Here is a 19,496-nt window from a genome sequence, read left to right as displayed (position 1 = left end):
TATGTTTTCAGTGGTGGGAAAGGCAGCAGTGATATTCAAGAAAAGAGCCAGGAATTGCAGCTTTAAGAAAGACCCTCTGCTAAGGACTTGGCATTTCAATTGTCTATTCCCATGAGAGTTTCATTACCTCAAAAGTCATCCCTACTGCACCATCAAATTTGCTTGGAAAACACTTTACCTCAGAAATTCTAAGGGCTTAATTTGGGTGCCTTTACCCATGGTTTTTTATGTGTTAATTTAGGATTTGGATAGTCAGAGGGAAGGATAAATTGAGTATCTGTGATAATATGTAGGAAGAATACTATATACATGATCAAACTTTCTGTAACAAGCTACCACAGAAATGGTTCAGACAATATTTTACAGTAACAAAGTAGCAGAAAGCTCAGAATTTCCTAAGTTAATGCAGGTGTCCTCAGCACTAAGGGATGTTTCAGATTTAGATGACAGTCTCATCTATAATTTTCTATTTGTACATATTTATCACCCTTCAGAAAAGTGATGACATCAAGAGCAAGAAGCAGCACTCTATCCTCCAGTTTATGTCCTCAAGCTGAGAAATAGGTGTGCAATCCACAAATTTTCCTGGGTTAGTCTACAGCTAAGGCACATATCCAGTCAAATCAATGAGGCAAGGCTGACAGAGATTCTGGATGGTACCATGTCCTTCTCAGAAAAATGTTTCAACACATTTCAAAACAAAAAATGTGAGCCAAAAAAGTGAGTACGCATCTGGTATTTATCTGCAATTCTGCAGAAGGACCACTTGCCAAAGGAGCAAGTTATGTTCTGCTTGATCTAAAGCACATAACATGCCAGCAAACTTTTACATCCTTCCCTACCCCTACCCTCACTCAATTAGACATCTATGGTAACATATTACATAAAGATAGTCAAAGATGTAAAAACAGTGTTTGGAAACACAACCCAGAGCATGCAGTTCTCACAAAGGGAATTAAAGGGTTCTCAGTAACCAACAGGATCTGCCAAAGCAGCTTCCCATTCATGCCTGTAAAAAATCACATCTCCCAGCACATGAAATCAGTTGATTATACAAAATTGGCTATTCCACTACACCTTGAAATCTGGATTTCTGTTAACAGGAAGGACACTTGCCTGATTGCCTGGTTCCTCGCAGTTCATTCCCTCACCTCTTGTGCTGTGTGATGCTCCTTTTCCCTTTAGAACTCCATCTACCCCTTTATATAGGTCTTTGATTCTCCAGCTCTTAGGTTATTACATGAATGGAGGCTGTACATGCTGCTCTTCATTGAAAAGACTCTTAGCAGAGAAACTGCAACTAGCACTGGAGACATTTTGAAGGCATGCTGGTGCCTCTTCCAAACTCTATTTTCTCACCCAAGTTCCATTTTGCAGCTCCAGCACCCAAAGTAGTCCTAGCTCTAGTTATCCAGCATTCCCATCCTGTTGGTAAACACCTGGTGTCTTTGGATCACTTTGGAGTGATCTGTGTGTCTTTCATTCCTTGGTGAATCCATTGAAAATGGGAGTGCAGCTATTCTCTTGTGAAGCAAACAGACACTACTGTGAATAACTAAACTGTGAGTACGTGAAGAGAAATCTGCAGCAGTGAGCAGAGCCAGAGTAGGTGGCATGGGGAGGCATTCCTCAGTGTTCCCAAAGCTAATCAAGCTTTTCTGAAACTCTGGGCAATTAGCTGGCTTTGTGATGTGTCTCCAGGTGCAGAGAGAAGAGAAATATCTCCCACTGAATCAAGGTAGCCAAGCCCCCAGCCCTGTTGAAGAAGTATACAACTAAGAGGTATGAGTCTTCATCATTCCTGATATGTTACAGAGCCTGTGCTTCAATATGGAAACCATTGATTTACTGTCCTTCAAGTCTACTTCAGGTTTTTAATCACTGTATGAAAGTTTGATCAGTGATTTTCTGGCTTAAAAAATTAAATATTGGTGCACAAAGTAACAAAAAATAACATTTCAGGTATGAGATCTATTACATCCCATCTTCAGCATATTCTCTAAAAGGCACTTCCTTGTTTTCACAAACACCACAAACACCAGAACAACTACATAAAATGGATATAAATATAGAAGGAAAAGAAGATGAAAAAGAGTAAGAAGCAAAGACAGGTATTGATGAATTAAGTCACTGCACTTTGAGATTTATAAACTGGTATGATGTTTCGAATGTAGTCATCCCAAAACAGAGACTGTAATTTAGACCTAATGTCAATGCATTCAGACATCAAAAGGAAGGGAGAACAGGGCCTCACATCTAATTTGAAATATTTTAAGTACACTTTGGCTGATGAGGTCTAAAAATTCATGTACAGTACATTCTGTAATTACATGCAAACATTTAAATAATGGAGCCAGAGCATATTTTCAGGGCATTTGTCTGTCTACCCATTCTCTTTGTCTGGCTAATTCGTTTCTCTCAAGGAGCTTTTATGTTTAGGTCTCCTCTGTACTTCTCCTATATCAGATCTAAGATTTGTTGCTTTATTCAGAAATACACAAAGAATTGTCAAACATAATTTGTGGTGCATATTTCATTCTGCAAGCTACACATATTCAATAATAAATTCTGTTAGAGACTGAAATAATGATAGCAAGCATATGAAAAGCTTTTGACCTTTATGATTAAAAAACTCCAGTGACAGATAGGTTTTGATTAAGTGAAAATCATCATAAAGCCATCAGTTATATGTTCAAGGGCAGAAAGTTCCCCCATCAACAGAAAAATCCTTGCAGTTAAGATTCGGACTCAGGAGACCTTTGCTCCATTTACAGTATTAGCACAGTATTCCCGTTTGATTACTGTACAAGGCACTTGAGATAGTTCTCAGAAGTAATTAGCCTTTGCAGTGTCTAGGGTCATGCATCAGTGTCAAGTTTAGAACTACTATTTCATGTTCAATCCACAACCTGAGTAAGATGTCTAAGGAAAGGATATTCATGATGTGGGAGGAGTACAGCACAGAAGAGACTTGGGCACTTTCTAGGTACACAAATAGAGTGTCTTCTTTGTCACCTATAAAAGGTAGCTGAGCTGCAAGAAAAGCAGAAGATGATCATCAAAGCCAAGTATTTAGTTGTGTGATGCCAGAGGAATTTACTTTAGATATGCCCATTTATGATATGTTGGTACCTGCAGTACAAATGCCTTGTTTGGTTACTGGTTTGGGAAGTCTCTAATACACAAAACAATAGTCTCAGGGCTGGTTCAAAATATCATAAAATTAATGAAATCTTTCCACAGATTTCAGTCAATATTTGATCAGTAACTTAACTGTCAAGAGCATTAAGTCCTTTTCAATACCTTTTATTGAAGTAATACTTCCCAGGTTGTCAAGAAAGTGGAGGTTTCCACATCTGGACACATTTAGTAACTATAAAAATACCACGTGGGTCATATTAATTTAATTACTGTAGATGAGTAACAAGCAACCATTTCTTGTACTTAGATAAAGAAGTGGTGAAGTTGCACTAGTAATGATTTGCACTGTTGCTTGTTCTGATGATCATCATCATCTTATCCATACAATTTGTTTATTGAATCCAACAGTGACATTCATATGTAAAAATTTAAGTGACCTGATCTCAAGGTCTTTTTGAGAGACTTTGATGAACTTCAATCAATTGGCAGGACTAGAAGCAGGAATAGCATACCCAAGCTGTTCAGCCCACATGATAGAACCTTTCCTAACATTAAGAAACAGCAGTTTTCTTGAAAATCATACATGATTTTTCCCTCTTACTATTGAGCATTTGGGGAATTTCCTGAGGTTTATGACACTTTAGTTATACTCATTCACATGTTATACAAGGAGCCATTAACCAGTATCTGTAAGTTGAGACAAAAATCTTACTGATTCCCATACCAGCTGTTATCTCTCTCACAGCTACTTGTTTTCTAGTAGAAAGACAATATTCCAACATGCTGTTTATTAATATGCAAGCAATAGTGATTTATGTTTGTTTTTAAATTGTCTGTCAAGTCACTTTACTATAGAAATTGTCTCGTGAGTACTCAGTTTGAACTGTCAAATCCTTCGGTTCTATATAATCTTCCTTGAATTCCTTAGTATTCAACTTGAATTTGACTGGGACTTTGTAAAGTAGCACTTTTGTACCCAACAAACCTTTATTTTGTGTAGTCAGTATTTTTCTTTGACATTTTAAACAACCATTTTTCCCATTGAAGCCATTACAGTCAAAAAGTGCAAGTTGAGGGCAAGTTCTCTCGTAATGATCAATTTTCTTGAAACACATTTAAGAGACATTTTTCTAGTTATCCTCAAGCATAGATCATAAGTTTGCCTTGCAGACTCTGTGCTAACTGACAAAGAAGAAAGGAAGGAAAAGAAAATCACTGTCTGATTGTCATTAAGCCAGGCTGGATCTGCAGGTTGGTAGTTACAGAAGAGCTTACTTCTACGTGTGGGCTGGGATTCATAGAGCAGTGATGCCCATGGGGCGCACATAAGTCATTTGGTCAAAATAAATGAGTGACCTTACTCCAAATGCCAGCTGTTTATTCACTCACAGCATTGATGAATCCAAGGTACAGCAGTACAAATCAAGCATTAGCTAAACTGAGGTATAATAGGAAAGTGGCAGCCTTCTAAACAAGGTATAAAAGTGGATAAAAGAAGTATTCAGGTAAAATGGGAAACTTCAACTCATTAGCAGAAGTTCATTCCACAACTACTTTATCAAGCAGAACTCAAGATAATTACTGCTCCTGAAATGCCAGTGGTCATCCTCTATACTTCAGTGAAATGCTAGCTCTTTCTTTTAATGTCTAGCTGTATGTATACCACTAGATCTCTTCTAGAGATACTGAAAAGCCATAAACTTTTGATACAGATTTTAATATCTTTTTTTCTTCAATAACTTCCTCACATGCTCCAAAACCTTTGTTTCCTCTCCTCTTCTCAACATGAAGCATGTTATTAATAAAATCTCAAAACCAATTAATTTCACCTATTACCATCTATTAAGCTCTTCCCAAACACCTACATTTTTAGAAACACATTGTTCAAAAAAATATGATTGTTGGCTTTCTTTGCATAACTGTCCAAAAATATTATGACTTTCCTTTAAGGAAAAAGCCACTTGAGTTCTCCTGACCAGACACAGTCTCCTTCCCACCAGTTACAGCATTGAAGTTCAGTGTTCTGAAAGTGTGTGTTCCTTCCCCATTTGTGCTCAAAGGATTTAATCATCAAGCTTGTAATTACTTCCCAACCTCACCCTTCTGGTTTCTACTCGCCCATCCTTTTGCAGGTAGCTTCTCTCACTTGTGGTTTTCATTCCCTCTCATTGTCTATGTATGTGACAGTAATACACAGATATTTTTTTCTCCCCTTCATAGCTTTATCTAATTTCAGGCAAACATTTTTTGAATAACAGTCTTCTTATTCATCGCCCCACTCAATATTTTTTCTTTTCCTAACAACATGATATTTAGAGACAAAATAAGGTGTTACTGTAATTACTTGAAATTTGCATCACACCAATTCGCTGAGACAGATACATCCATGGTTTTCTCTACAGAGACACCTCAAGAACTAACTTAGCTTACATATCTGTAAACATAGCAAGTCACACCTACCTATCTACATCAAATCCTGGAGAATCACCATGGTAATTTCAGTGTTAAGCTCAATACAAAAATAAGCTGTGCTTCACTTGTTCACCAGGCCCAAGTTTCTATTCAATACATCTCCAAAGAAAAGGATCAATCATGGTACTTTTCAGCTGCCTCACAAAAATTCTTTCAAATGCTGTGGTCATTGCAGGTGGTTAAGTCAAAAGTCAAGAGGTATTTGCCAAGGATTATTTAATCTTTTAAAGCTTCAGTGCTTTTTAAAAAAGGTTAATTACCTGCAAAATCAGAACAAATAAGCAATTATGAAACATATTTTGATGGTAATGTGATTACTTTCAGCCATTTTGTATTTTACAGAAAGAAGGAAGAATCATGCTCAATTTTTTATGTAAGTGGTGAACTTGATGAACTCAGTCAGGTACGTGATAACCTTGATCTATTTGTACAAGAGGAGAAGTAAATCACAAGTTTTTATCTGGAATGAAAAGAAAAAAAACACAGAATGTTGACATTAATGGTCATCATTGTAAATATTGTGGCCATTGCTTACTACTGTTAGATTGTACTCCAGTTACACCGGTGCATGCTGAGACATTGTTCACTGCAAACAACTTCAAATGCAGACATTTTTCGATTTTTTCATTGTGTGTGACAGCCACATCTCTTAGAACACCATATGACAGTAGTATACCTCAGTATCTCGTAGCATATCATGAGTTTCAGACAGATTGCATGAAAAATGCCTAGTGATTTTCATCCTCCTCCTCCAACCACCCACAAGCCTGGTTTCCTCTCTCAAGATCAGTAGTGAAGTAGCACAAAATCTTAACAGCTAGTCTCGAGACCTCACAACCCACAGAGAATCCAGCTAGCTATTGTACACATTCCTCTTAAAGTCTTTTTCAAATACAGGCCAAGACTTGCAATACAAAACATGTTTCTTAGCTCATTCTTTGCCAGAAGGTTTTCAGACCCTCAGCTGCTCCCTTATTTGGCCTCTGCCTCTCAGATTTTATCTCACACATCAGTTAAACAGAGGCAGAGTTTAATAACAGTCATCTGTCAATGTACCCATCTGGCACAGTAAAACCAGTTCCTGGTAGCACCTTGTTTTTGGGTCTCCCATTCTCATCTACAGCAGCCAGTTTCACCTCATGCCTGTTAATTACAAAACACACCTCTCTAGTTCTTTCTGTAGTTAAATGAGTTGGCATCCATGAAAGATGTCTTTAGAAATTCAGGGCCCATTTTTCCTGCCAATTCCTGACTTACAATTTTTTATATTTCTCCCTTTGCTGTTGAGCATTTTCTATCACCCTGCACAATAGTCTGCTTTCAAAATTAACTTCTTAAATGCAGGGAAAGTTTTTTACCCTTCTCTTTGATGCTTACTTCATTTTTTCCTCATGCTGATTTAGAAGTATTGAGACATATTCCCAGTTTTGATTGCTCTGAGTGATAGAAAAGGTATATTTTTCCTGCCTTTAGCCCTTCTGTCAGCAGATTTTAACACTTTCCCAACATGGAAGACACTGATGTACACTGTCTTCTATATTCTGCAAAGTTCCTGCCGGGACATTATTCTTACCAATCTCCTGCATTTTCTTGGGGTATCTTGGTGACCAAATTCCTTTTCACAGCCATTTCCTGCTTCCAGCTTTCCAACAGCACTTTTCTTTCTGCTGCTGCTTCTTCTTTTCACAAAGATTCTATTCATACTGCCACCTTTTCCTGATCCCTCAGCATACAAAAAGCCAAGCCCACTGTAAGAAGTCAAGATCAAAACCACCTTCAGCAACTTACCACTCATTTGATCATTGCATTCAACACAACTGGCTCAGCTCTGCCTTCAAGTCACAGTCTGCCAGTCCTTGTTTCACCCAGTTTCCTACAGAAGCTACCTTCTTCCTTTTCAAGCATGTTGGTTAGATAGGGCAGGTGAACAGTAACAATAGAGCTTTTATATCTATAGTTTGATTAGGATGAGAATTATCAGAGAATAAGCACATTTCAGTTGTTTGTATCTAAGAAATCAAATTTTTATAAATTAGAATCCCTTTAAATTTTGCCCCCGTTTTCTCTAAAACTGTACTCATCTTTGAGTACAATGAAGCCTTCTGTTGGGATATGTGAAAAAATGTTTTGGTTTTGTCTCCTGAGCAGAAGCAGAACTGAATATACCATTTTTTTCCCAACCTTTAAGTGCTCTACAGCACATGTTTAGCTTTCTGATGGCCTGCTGGTGTTCTTGCAATACAATCCAGATTATTTATTCATGTTATGAGAGCATCTTGCAAAGTCTAGTCAGAGACTGAGATACCATTTTTCTAGCTGATGGATAAAACCAATAGAACAAACCACACTTTTTTCATTCTGTATGGATAAGACAAAATGCTAAACTTTCACAAATGCGTTAGAGTTTCTTTATATCTCTCTGTGACTCCTGATATATGCACTAGTGGCCACACCCTCAATTACCTAAATCAACATGTTTCTATTAGCTCCATGCTTGATCAGTCAAGTGAACACAGTTCCCACCATCTGAAGAACTGGTCCTTTCTAAAAAAAAATTCCTGTACTCACACTCAGAGTATTTAATTGTATCTTCAATAATAGGAAACAAACAAAAAAATTACCGTATACACTGTGCTATTCATACATGGACAGAATGCTGAGACTGGCCAGCTCTATGTACTAGCCACCTACAGTCTGTTAGCTGCATTTGTTCCAAAATATACTGCACAGCCACCATCTGTCAATCGTAAACGCTGTGGCCAAAGAAAAATGTATTAATTTAGAAATACTGAAAAACACTCTTGCTCATGGAAATGATAGCAAAGGTTATTAGACATATTGATCAGCATTATAAACAAATATTCATCAGCTTTTACTTGTTTGCTTTTTTAAAAAAATCTACTCCCCACACATTTTAATAAGAAGTGAGGAATTCATTGATAATTTGATATAGGAAAAAACTGCTACTCTATTTAATTAATTCAGTAATTTTTATATTATTTCTTACCTTACCAAAAAGCTAAGATTGTCAATAAATAATCTTTCTTTTCCATTTGATAATTAAAGCAGCCTAAACCAGGCAGTTTCAAGGACTAATAAAAGCTACTGGAGCCCATGTAAACATGAGAGCAGTGTAGTACCTACAGGAACCAAAGGGAACATTGAGCAATGAATAGAGGCTAATATAACTCTTATAATATAGATGTAATTAAGAAGTAAATCCATAGAAGATAGACTTTTTAGTCCAAATTAGATTTCAGACAGATCTCAATCTCAGGTTAAAAGTGAGAGTAACTGTACATACAGAGACTCTCGAAAGAGAGTGAATACAAATTAAAGAATGCCTCCAACCTGAAGAACCTCTGTTAACAAAAGCCAAGAAGTATCACAAGACTTGTTTTATCACCCATTCTTCATGAAGTGTTGTCTCAGTCTGAGGAGACTGGAATGTTTGCTAAAGAGGATGAGTTATAAGATAGACCAAACTCCTCTCTCTCAGCAATTGTAAATTCAAAATTAAGGGGCTTTAATTGAGGAAGCGTGGAAAAAACAGAAGAAATAACAACCCTTTATTAAAAGATATATGTATGTTGGCAAAACCAGTAACAGAACACAAAAAAACTAGACAGTAATCCTAGGAAAAAAAAAAGGTCTGACTGAATACTTCTCTGTCCTTTAGCGCAGTCCTAACCGTGGCCTGCAGGGGGCACTGTTGGATCGCTGGAGGTGCAGGGCCTGCAGTTCCCTGTCGTGGCCAGCAGGGGGCGCTGTTGGGCTCTGGCGGTCACCATGTGGGGAGAGGGGCCCGGGGGGAAGGGAGGGCGGAGAAGCCGAGAAGGAAATGGGGGACCCTTCCCTCAGTGGGAGGAAAAAGGGAAGGGAAGTAGTTCACTCCCACAGGACTCACCACTGTCCCAGGTGATGGCGTCTCAAAACTCCTCCCTTCTCTCCCGTGGGCACGCAACTCTCTGATGAAACACAGCAAATCCGGGGAGTGGGACAGCCAGGCAAGTTGAAGCCAGCAGTCCGAGCTGACCAGGATGACCAAAAAAAAAAAACCAGATCCCAGTCCCTCTCCCCAAATGCCTGCACGCAGACCCCCCCCCGTCTACCAACTCTACTGTCTGACCCTCTCCCCTCTGAACAGACCCAGCCTCCCCTCTCTCCCCAATCTCTCTGATGGTCCATCAGTGAGGAATGCAGTCTGGCGAGCTAATTCCTTTGTAAGGTTAATTACCTCCCTTCCCCCTTCCCTATTCGAAACTCTGTTTCTCTTACAGGGAAGCAGGGAAAGAAAAATCCCTCTCTCAGATTTATAACCTATAACAGGTGTAGAAGAGGAAGGAAGGAAGCAGAAGATGTGATGAGCCTCTCTTAATTCTTAATACCAGGAAGTGCACTGATGATTCCATAGGTACCTACAGGACTATCTACCTGTCAAATCTCCCATTATCATCTTCTCATAGTTGGATTGCTGCTACTTTCTTTTCTGCTTAAAATATGGCAATGAAATGGAACTTAATAAAGTGTCTCCCGGACAGAGCTTTCTTGGCTTGAGAACTACCATTGACTTGGTAAAAAGAATAACACTGACCTCTGCAATTTACTCCATAAGACCCGTGTATATATACCACATCAATATTTAATCGCAACTTGGAGTAGCTTACAACATAACATTCTTAATTTTTCAAGATATTAGTTTTCACTGTTTATATCAGACTAACACAATGCTTAGGTTCACAGAACAAGTAGCATTCCATGACTCATTTATTTGTCCATGAACGTCACTTCTGCTTTCCTAGCACTTGCTGCCTCTGAAGGAAACTCTTATTTTTCTGATGTCCAGAACAGATTACATGCTAAAGGCATACAGATATAAATTGATATAGAAATATGCCTACTACTAATTAAATTGTCTTTTGTACATTATAGTTTTAAAATATTGAGTGCAATAATGCTCAAATCTTCTGAAGTGTAATAGCAGTTATACTTGGGAAGAGATGTTTTTCTCTCCAATCAGAATGTTAAGGAGAAGAAAATTTTCAGACTCTTGTCCCTGTATTTCTTTCTGTAATGTTTCCCTGATGGTGGAGAATTAAAAATGCACTGGGATGCTTGTAAATACATTCGCATGAGCACCAAGCAACAACTTTGGATAGCTGAGTGAGATCTGACCCATTGCTCACTTCTTACAAATGTTTCCCCTCATATTCTTTGGTATTTGCATAATTTGCATGCTTACCTGAAGACATAAAGGAAAATGATGTTTTTCAATTGTTTGAAACTTTTGTCATAATGCACTGATCTTTTTATATTTGATGGCATAGAGTTTCTAACAATAAGATGTTTCTCTGATTGTAGTAACATATAGGTTTAATGAATGAGTACGTAGCATAGATCTCGAGTTTTTACTACACTAAAATTAAACTTTAGGGTCAAAAATTCCACCAACTTCATTTAATGTCAAGAAGAGGCAGAGTAACACACTCTCTTATCTAGTATTTCAAAAATTTGATGGCTGAAAAATAGGAAATTAAAACTAGATAAAAAAGGAAAATCATAGCTAAAATAGTCTAATACATAACCAGTAACACTTCATAAGTCAATTCTCCACTGTAGCTGGAGTTTATGTCCTGCAAATTCCTATCAGAATTGACTGTTACCTTGAAATATTTTACAGTATATATTAAAGAAAGGATTTGGTGTTTTTGAACAATGACTTAAAGTGCAAGAATAATAAAATAATACTTTTCTGGGGAATATTTCTTTCTACTTTTTCTGTGGAAATTTGCATAATGCAGGTGAGATTTTTTTCCCCTACTGTGTATTTTTTTTTAAATCCTCTGAATTTATTACTGTATTACTTTTCTTGCTATTTAAACTCTTAATCATTGTAACCACAGAACGTTGGAGCTGGAAGAGACCTCTGGAGGTCATCTTGTCCAAATAATCCTAGATAAACTTTTAGGATCAGTGATATTTTATTAATAAGTTCCACAGGGTAATTCTAATTCACCCTTTAAAAGCATTTCCATTTCTCAAGCTCAAAAACATGTTTAGTTTTGTTATCTCTTATTTCAGTATAAGGCCTGTCATTCATCAACGAGAAAAGACAGAAAAGACATAATGCCATGGATGACATTCTCAGGCTGTATAAATTGAATTCTAACTATGCAACAAACTTGACAAATTTAAATATTTTTTTCCTAGCTTTAGTGGTCACAATATGAAAGAGATTCTTAGCCAGATCTGTAAGTAAATTAATTAAATTAAAAATATAAATGCACTAATTCAATAAAAAAGTGGTCAGTAAAATCCTGTATCATAGTCAAGCTATAGACTCCACATATTTTTTTTGATTATTATATGCATATTACTAGAAGGTGACATAAATGTTAGTGACTCTGCTTTTTATAATGCCTGTTATAATAAAATTTTATTAATAACATATATGCCATATCAATATATAGTATAATTATAGGATAATATAATATTCATACTATATCCCACTATATTTAGGTATACTATACCACACCTACTCAAGGTAGCATAGCATACTTATACATCATAATTATATGCTATTTATTGGATAATATTTATACATCATTGTTGCTGCTAGATGTAATTGATGGTAGGGAAATGGAGTATAAAATTTGTTGCACTGCTTAAAAATGTGTATCACGACCAGCTGCTGCTGGGTTGAAATTTCACCTAAGATCTTGAGTATTGTTTGTGTTATATTTATTATTTTTTATACTAGCAACTGTTGTGACAATACATCAGAACTGCTGATTCATGTAATTTATAAGGCTTTTTTTTTCATTTTTTGGTAGCACAGCCTTTTCCTGATCAATGAGAGCTGAAGATAAACTGTGATAAATTAACAGCTTTTAAATTCCCTTTAAATCTAACTTTATTATCACCTATATATTGTGCTAGATCAGCAGAGCATAGAGCACAGGGTCCTCCTTTCTGTCCGGTAGCATGGCTATACTCTTTTGCAATACAAGCCACATCAATATCAGATTTCTTATCCATAAACCAGAGGCCCTGTATTATCTGGCAAATAAGTGATAAATCTAAAAAAATTAAGTATTCTTTTTTTACTAGAAAAAAGAATAACTCAGGTTTTTTCTGGTTTTCTGTCATTTAATCTCACAGAGAGATACAAAGCTAATCAATGTATTGAGTATTTGGTTAGTTCTAGTCCTGTGGTGAATTAGTAAAGCCTCATGAGTTTTTCCAAACCCTAAAATTTAGACTTGACACTTGAGTCCTGAAATTGTATAGAAAAAATAAATTAGAGCCACCCATTTATAACATCATAGTTTTATATAAGATCTTTTTTACTGTCAGGACAAGTAGTCTCAGCTTTCACAAAAAAAAATGGTTAGAGAATTAGATAATAACATATACCTAACTATGCACTGATATTAACCTCTGCCCTGTCAATAAGGCAGATTAGTTCTCATATTTAATTATCTTCTTATTCCACAGAAGTTTTGTCTTTTTTTTCTGCTTTTGCACCTCATTAGTCATGATCAAAGTGTATTCCTCTTAATAGTGCCTTAATGTGATGCTTTGATCACATTTTCTGACTAATTTGAAAGTCCGTTAACTGAATTATATCAGAGCATGGTGCATTTGAAGTTTTTGGAACCATTTTCCTGGGGCCATTTTACTTTGAAAAATTTTAGGTATTTAATTGAGGTTTCCAGGAGCCTAGTTGCTCTAGACTTCTTATATAATTGACAAAATAAGACATCTCCAGTGAAAAGTGAATCAAGTATCTCCAGAAGATGATTTGACCCTTCTATGGCCAGATCTTTCTCAGGTGGTTTCCACTGGTTAGAAAAAGAGACTCTGACAATGAGGATCTGAATTTAAGAAGCATATTTAAATTCCTAGAAAGAACTAAGAAAACTGTGGTCTGTGTTTTATGAATTTACCTATGATCCTCATCCCTGTATTAGTCACAAAGGGCTATTTAATGCTTCTTACATGCGGGTATCAACCCATGAGCTCTAAGAGCATGTCTCTATGGACTCTAGAATAAACACCTTAAGCCTAGGTCCTTTTGTTATGTACTTTGAATTTCCATACATAGTATATCCTACCCATTTCAACTATCTATATGCTTGCTTTAAGGCCACCTTAAAGCCATCTTAAACCTTAGTGGCAGAAATCTTTTATGTGAAGGAGTAAATCCACTCCAAAATTCATCCTCAAAAATGTACCCAAAGCAATTTTACTCTACGTAAGTAGTTCCACTGTCAATTTGTTTCTGCCTCTGAAAATTGTTTGGTGAGGGATCGGTCACATAGTCAATGGGTCTAGCTATTGGGTATTGGGTGGATTAAGGCATAGTAATCATCAACTTAAAATATAGTAAAGGCAAAAATCTTTGTGCTATATCAGATTAAATTCTGTGCAGTCATTTCAAGTTGAATGGTTGGCTGCTGCATGTGAAGCCAACCATGTGCTTCAGCAGATGCAACCCAGTCCCGTGATGGAGGTAGCAGGGAATGCATCCTTTGAATCAGTTTCCTCATACTTGGGCACCAGTTTCTTGAACATTCCCTGTTTACCTCATCTTAGAGGCCTTTGAGGACGAACATGACTCAGGGTTATCAGACTTTCTGAGACAGTGTAAGAGCACAGGCGCAGGAGAAATAAATTAACAGTAGCACTGTGTGTCTTCCTACTCAATGGGATCACTCCAAAAAAAATGGAGATATGACAGGTTGTAAAAGTTCTGTTACCATGGTGATTCCTTTAATATAAGTACTGATAGTGCTTAAAAAACTCGTTAGTAATCAGAATAAAAACTAGCTAAAATATGAGGCTCAAATATAAAGTTTGGCAATGGTTTTTCAGCATTTGTCTCTGCTGGTGCTTAAACAAAGTTTTTCCTCTAACTCTTGGGACACTGTCCCTAACCTGTAGTTTTGTACTGTGCAGTGAGACTTCATTCTCCCATCAGGACAGTCTGTATTTATCTCATATTCAGTGAACACAAATTTATTGTTAATTTTTGTAGCTGCCCAGACACTCACAATTAACACTTTCATTTTCTGCCAGTTGTTTAGTCACATCTAATCACTGTGAAAGGTACAGAAAATCTTTTTGAAAAATCACTGAGTTTTCAAAAATGCATCTTGACAATTTTATTTTGTTTTATAATTTATTGTGTTCATTTGCCTACCCCTGGTAATGAATTCCAACTCTTATTACCATACAAACCTTATCTGCCTCTTACTCAGCTGATACAAACTCCATATAAAGAAACCATGAAGTCTTTGTTACTTTACAAAGGCAAAGGATGGCATTTTCTAGAGCATTAGGAGGTAGTCTAACTCTGCTGGTGGAATTAAAAGACTACTTTGGTGAAATCTTCCCTTTCAAACACTGTCTGACTCATGACTGTAGGTACATTAGTTAGGTCTTATTCCTAACTAAAGATCCAACTTACCTTCTCAGAATCCAAATGTAGGTTTTTAACTGGTTGAGATAAAATTAATTCAATTCCAAAATGCCTTAGATTTTTTTAGTTAATGTTACTTTAACACATCTGGAAGAACCGAGATGATGTGCTATGGTTGCAACACAGAAGGCAAAATAGGCAGTTTAGGTATTATTTCACTGGTTGATTTGATTATATTGGATGCTGGAAAGGTAGAATCTCCAAAAAATAAATGTTATTAAATCAGTTCTCTTTCTGCTGACCTAGCCAAGATGTATAAGCAGATGTGTTCCTCTTTCTTGGCACACCATCTTTGGCAGACTGTGACACCATACTATGAGAAGGTAGGAGTCAGAACAAGGGCAAATTGTCAGAAAGCAGAAAAGGTGAAGAATTTTTACAGGAGAAAAACAAGAGGACTGCTGCAATAGCTTATGACATGCTGGGTGCAGTGTGGGCTGGCTGGAATGTTGTTCAAAACAGGATGCAGAGAAACTGTCAGCTGTGGGAATCTTGCAGAAGGAAGAACTGAGAACTACTTACACCATGCTGTAGTTGGAAGCTGGCAGATTCCATTTTTATAGAAGGAAACTAATGTAAGGTAGAGAAAGCCTCAAAGCTTGTGGGACACAGGGCTTGGAGTTATTCCAGGCTTTTAAAGAATTAATAAAAATAATGCTTTGAGCAGTGACTTAACCCAGATCAAGAAATGAGATTGCTCTCCTCCGTATCTTCATACTTAGATAGGCAGCAGTTCAACATTGTCTTTAGGAAGTTCTGCCACATGAACACATGTGCATGTTTACATGCCTGTCAGTGTTTGAGGGGACTATGTGTGCGCGTGCCATCAAAAAGACGAAAAAGCTGATCCCGAAAAACAGATCTTTAAAAGGAGTGCACAGCCCTACTTGCAAACTGTCTTTACCTTTGCCACGCTTTCCTGAAAGAACACAAACCAGACTGGAATTTTACTCTAAATTGACATGGAGCCTCTGAACCAACTACACACCCTGTCTTGCATCCAAGTGATCTTCCACCAGCAACAAGCAACTGAAGCAATTCAGCACTTTCCTGCTCTGCTGAGTAACTCAAATAATTTGGCAATGCCAAGGGAAAGCTGTTGTCTAGTTGTAGTCATTCTCCCAGGCTTAAGTCTTCACCAGAATGAACAACTGGCTGCTGTATAAAATCATGCCTAAACACTCATTTATTTCTTGAAAATAAAATTAGAATATAGGAACTGTGTTGATTTCTCAGTAATAACTTTTCTGACTATGCATTGTTGTGACTTTGCTTACACTTATATCTAAGAGAAACAATAACATAAAATGAAATAATTATTACACAAATCTATGTTTTATTTTGGATAGCTTGGATCAAAATTTGCACTGCATGTTCATATGTTCAAAATATAAGGAAGCATCAACTTGATGTCCTAGTTCAGGTCCACCAATTGTTAAATTATTCAGCTATATAGACAGCAGAATTGGCATAACCTTTTGACAATAATACTCTAAAGAATAGACAGGAGATGTAACAGAATAGGGAATTTATCTTACACAAGTAAGTATGAAATTCAGAAAAATACTAAATCAAAACAGCAGGAGAAATGACTGTTTTTCATTAAGAAACTGAAATGGAGGTGAAGTAGTCTGAAAAGATAGATAATGAGATGACATAAATATCTGACAAAATTCAGTGGGCTCAGGTGTGCTTTATATTGAACTTGCAGTTCTTAATACAGGATATATCAGCATTTATAAATATATTCAAAGTTTGGCCAGCTTACGATCAGGTAAACAAATAAAAATAGCTCATTGATTTACAGACATGTCAAGATTTTTAAAATGCGAAATTTGTGTAGCGAGGTGACAGTACAGTTTCTGCACTAGCTACCACATCAAGCATTTTTTTCCCCTGCTAGTTTAATTAGAAACCATTGGCATGTTTTGCAGGAGCACCTAGTCTAATGAAATCTGACAGGAGTAAAGATACTCTTCTTAGTCCTTGGAAATGATGTGAGGAATAATAAGTTTATCTGTGTTTAGTTGCTAAAGGGGAAGCCAGGATATATCTGCATAGGAGGATAAAATGTTCCTCCCAGAGCATACTTGTCCAGAAGTCACTCCCCAGGTGCATTCCTCATTGAAGAAGTCATTCCTCATTGAAGAAGTCATTCCTCATTGAAGAAGTCATTCCTCATTGAAGAAGTCATTCCTCATGCACAGGGGACTGTCAACAGGTATTTCACTGCTTTCAGACATGGAGCTATATCATGCAAGAGGCAGGTTTCCTGGGTTTCCAGTGTTGGTCATGAGTGTCCTTGCCAACAGGTAGCAGCAGGATTGCAACGACTGGAGGAGTATTTTTTCCACTATCCCATGGGAACACGTGGACCCAGGGGGAGGTACAGTGCTGCCTTCAGCTTAGTATTACCCATTGTCCATGCTCTCAGGCTTTATGCACTGGGTGCAGCTCATGCTGGGAGGCAATCCCCTTTGCTTCACAGTGACTGTGCTGTACAGCTGGAGTGGAGGGAAAGAGGTAGGGGAAAGAAGATGTTCAAGTCTCACACTGAGAGGCAGTATGAGAGTTAAGAGGCCTCATAAACACTCTCAGTTTTGCTTGTTACTTGAAATCATCACTTGAAACAGAGACAAAGTAGAAAAGGCTCCATTTGTAGAGAAAGATGGGGAGTTCTAGGATGGGACCACTAAAAGGCCTCTTCTGTCCTGATCTGTAAGAAATGGTACCAGAAATATCTGCTTTTGTCACACGTATCAGACAATGCATATATGCTGGAAATCTGCCATATAGCAGAGTGAGTGAACTGTTTGTTGGACCTTCTGCTGGGAATCTTGTTGACCTGGACAACATTTTATATGAACAGGAATAAGAGCTTTCATTTTAGAATAGAGTACAATGACTGATAGTGGTTCTTTCTGTCTGAGGTATTAACTTTACCAAGCTAAAATTTGCAATCAATTTTCACTATTACAAAGCCATAATTTTATCTCTTTGTAATGGATTGGCAATGCTCAACAGCCAACTGACTCATTTATCATTAGTGACATAAGCCAAAAAGGAAAATTTCTTTGAGAGCTCAAATTAGAAATAGCTCACACACTACAAATCCCCACAGTCCCCAGTGAGATGTTAATTTGCGCTGCCTTTTGGATCCCTCTTACTGCAAAACTGGGAACCTTGTATGTGAAAAAACCACTATTAGTGGCACATACCACCACAAATTTGAATTAAATTATTCACTGGTGTGTGGTTGATTTGTAGCAACTAGACTATCATCTAGCCTCTTGCAGAATATTTTATAGTTGTCTAAAACAATAAGAGGTAAACAAACTATACTGGCATGTTTTTCTTGAATAAGATTAATGAACGTATGAAAGCTACTGTAATCCTATTTTCTTATTTTGATTAGGGTAAAATCTTTACTAACTAATTTTTGCACTTTTAGTATGTGTCTATTAAATCCTACGCATACTGTTTCATAACTATCAGTCCTAAAAATGGAATGAAAATGTTAGGATGTTGAAGAAAATATTTATGCTTCTAAGATATCTCAAAATAAATGGTAATTTCCTCTGTAACTGTTTTTTTCTGTAGCTGGGACTACATAAACAGAATGCAAGTGGTAAAGCATGAAATTTAACTATCTATTAAATGTTCTGTGAGTTTTCTGGGATATCAGACCTGCACTGAACTATACACATGCTCTAGCTGTTCCATTAGGAGCAGGGTATGCTTAAGACCCCAGTTATCAGTTTCCTCACTGTTTTCTATCAGTATATCATTGGTGTCATACTTATACGCATTTTTTATCTTTTGAATAATGTCACATCTGTTATTAACACAGCATTTCAATGTTCATTGGGAAGTACTCTGGAGACACAGCCAAATATTAGTGTGTAATGCATACATACTGTGAAATGACAGCATATTGATATCTACAGTCTCTTGACTCTTACACTTCCATGAAGTTAATTCCCATAGCACCTAAATGACTGATAAAGAGAATTTGCTGCAGCATGGAAATTTTGGTAAAAAGCAAATGTAATGCCTGACACTTTAAATCCCACAACTGCTGGAAGAGGACATATTTGATTTAGTCTTTTTCTATCTCTAGATATCTTCCTTATAACTTGCACTCTATCAGACACCCAAAAACCAGCTGCTGCTAAAACTGAGTTTTCAGCAGTTAGGATTTGTCTGTTCTTGAGGGAAGTGTGTCTGTTTTGTGCTGTTTTGTTTTTCTTTCTTTTAAAGCATTAATATATCCTTTGTTTTAAAGTGTGGATGAATTATTTATTTATAATGCTGATTAAGAGTTTTGCAAGACTTGAAATTAATGAAAGACATTTTAGTTTCTGAGACTAAAAGACAGAACCGAGAGAAACTTCGGACA

This window comes from Manacus candei, unplaced genomic scaffold, assembly GCF_025592945.1.
Source record: "Manacus candei isolate 608988 ecotype Guabito, Panama unplaced genomic scaffold, ASM2559294v1 h1tg000028l, whole genome shotgun sequence".
Lineage (NCBI taxonomy): Eukaryota > Metazoa > Chordata > Aves > Passeriformes > Pipridae > Manacus > Manacus candei.
Note: the sequence above shows the minus strand (reverse complement) of the source record.